The sequence below is a fragment of the Vanessa atalanta genome, chromosome 12, assembly GCF_905147765.1.
Source record: "Vanessa atalanta chromosome 12, ilVanAtal1.2, whole genome shotgun sequence".
NCBI classification, from domain to species: Eukaryota; Metazoa; Arthropoda; class Insecta; order Lepidoptera; family Nymphalidae; genus Vanessa; species Vanessa atalanta.
The window spans coordinates 3902806-3905559 of NC_061882.1; the positions used below are offsets into that span (position 1 = coordinate 3902806).

At 28.0% G+C, this 2754-nt stretch overlaps 1 non-coding gene across 1 annotated transcript; it reads right to left on the reverse strand.

The window, feature by feature from the left end:
- Window positions 1-1619: 1619 nt before the first annotated feature.
- On the reverse strand, window positions 1620-1733 carry Trnal-caa. Its single transcript has 2 exons — window positions 1696-1733; window positions 1620-1664 (listed from the first exon to the last, which is right to left on the reverse strand). It is a non-coding gene; the product is annotated as a tRNA-Leu (tRNA).
- Between the last annotated feature and the right edge of the window lie 1021 nt (window positions 1734-2754).

The window sequence follows — 2754 nt, forward strand, 5'->3', positions numbered from 1 at the left end:
CTCGAGCACTTATCAAGAATTTTAAGGAATTACATAAAATTTCTTTCATAAAGTTCAATTTCCGTTTATTAAATAGAGAGATTCTCTTTTTTGTATTTATTATCAGTTTGTACAGCTTTTTGTGTAACTGAAGAAAAGTAGATATTGTTTCAAATAAAGACAAACAGTAAAAATAATAATCTATACATATAATAAAATTGGAGTGTCTGTTTGTAATATTAAAATAACCACGTTTCACTAAATGCATATGTATGTATACACGGTACATATACCTAAATAACATTTTTTACAATTTTTTCCTGTCTGTCTGTATGTTTGTTCCGGGTAATCTCTGGAACGGCTGGACAGATTTTCACGGGACTTTCACTGGCAGATAGCTGATGTAATAAGGAGTAACTTAGGCTACTTTTATTTTAGAATTATATGTAAAATAATAATAAAGTCACGCTTTTATATTAAATTAAAACGCGCACGAAGTCGCGGACACAGCTAGTGTGTAATAAAATAAAGCAAAATGTATGAAACACAGATATAAAATGCCAATTGCTCTTTATATCTTAGGTTTCATAAAACTTTCAGTTACTTTATTTATATTGAAAATAAAATGCGTTTTCGTTCATTTATTATGCTGCTCATTTTCTGGACTCGTTAGTCTAGTAATGCTTCTGACGTCATCGGTTAAAATACTTGTAAGTTACAGAGTTTTTCTCTCATCACTTGTTGTATTTTATAAATAATATTTTTTTTTATCGATTAAGTTTATATCTTTACAATGAGTGACTTATATAAATAGCTTACATAATAATTTTGATATTTTAGTAACTGTTGGAATACATGTTAAGGTTTATAGCAGTAAAGACTGATTCATCTGATAATTTGTTACAATACAATCAATATATGTTATGAATAGTTATCATTATTTAAAAACAAGTGGCAACAATTAAAACCTATTAACAAATCTTTTTTTTTTTGTTATATTGTAATGATATGACAACCATAATACATACATTTTCATTATTAAAAACGTTGGTTTCTACTAATCCCATAAATGTTTCGATTATGCACAAAATTCGTGCAATATATATAATGACTGGCATTATTATAATCAGTGTTGAATGGCACGATTGCTGCTGATCATTATAGCCATAACGCACGACACCATGCCGCATTAACTTGGAAATAAAATCGGAAAATAAAACAATCGTTAAGTTGGATCTGTCATTATTGCAATTCATTTATTTCGGATTTAATTATTTCGTATCCAAATGTTAAATTGAATTGCAATTTATCGTAGTATAGTTTCTATATGAAATCTAATATAATCTATAATTAAAAATGTTTTATAATTGGTTTACCGTACATAAATTATACCGTAAAAATTATAATATATGTATACACGTTATAAAAAAATATATATAATGATTTATATCTATAAAAAATACAGGTCACGGTGAACACTCCTGTTACTCGCAGATAATTTTTAAGATAGCTGAACAACATCCACAGATAATCGATAAAAAGAACACTGAGGAAATATATGTATTAACTAATATATTATGAAATAAATATTAATAAATGTCGCAAAAATAATTTAATAAAAAAAAAAAACAAAATAATTCTGTCAGAAGTGGGATTTGAACCCACGCCCTCAGAGAGGACCAGAACAGCTCAAACCTACTATGTAGGCAAGGTTACCTTGAGTCTGGCGCCTTAGACCGCTCGGCCATCCTGACTGTGAGCGGTTGAGCGAAAAAGTGAATAGTATTCAAAGTTAAAAAATGATATGTTACGATAATTGATTTCTGTTTAAGTTTATATTAGTTATATAAACTATAATTATATTTAGTTAGTATTTTTTCTTCTACTTTTTTTTCTGTTCTAAATAAATTTGTAGTAAAAAAATAGATGTTTAATTTCACGAAAATTATTTTTTAAGAATATGGTAAAAAAAATTGTAGTTTTACTTGTTTATTGTAAGCAAAATAAAAATCAATATAATTAACTTGCATAATTAGTGTGCGTGTGCAATTGTAACGATTTTGTAAATATAATTTTTACGGCCGAAATAAAGTTCATTGTTGGAATGACACTGAAGGAATGCCTGACGTGTTCACGATGCGTATCTTTGCACTACGATAACTCCGGCGCATATTCTAGTCATTGAGATTAGCTGTTTAAATCCAGCTAGGAAGACACATCCCGTTATGTTCGCGTGAAAGTGATTTCACTTCGATTTATTTGTAACAACATATTAACATTTATAAACATAAACAGCATATTTATTATATATAAACAAACACAATAAGCCGGTAGTATATGATACGTATTAAAACTAAACTAAAAATTAAATTAGATTAGGTAAAAAAACTAATAAGTAATAGTTTAAGATTGTTCTATGGTACTGGTACGTAATATACTTAATCAAGAAAAAAAGTAAAAAAACCTCCTTTATACATATATTTGTACGTTAAATTTAAAATGACATCGCTTTTCCATTGAACATCTATTAACTATACCCTGTACAAGTTAGCTTGATCTTTTTGACAGACGGGCTAGTGATGGGAAACAAAAATATCTAGTAGTCCAAAAAATAACGTTTTAAAATACTTGTAACTGTATAAGATGATGATGATGATGAGATGGTATGGGTGTATTATGTGTGAAATTCTTTATTGCACTATACATACAAAACATAGGGTAAATAAGCGACGGTGGGTCAATATTCATAATAAGTGCCTATTTAATATTGCAGGG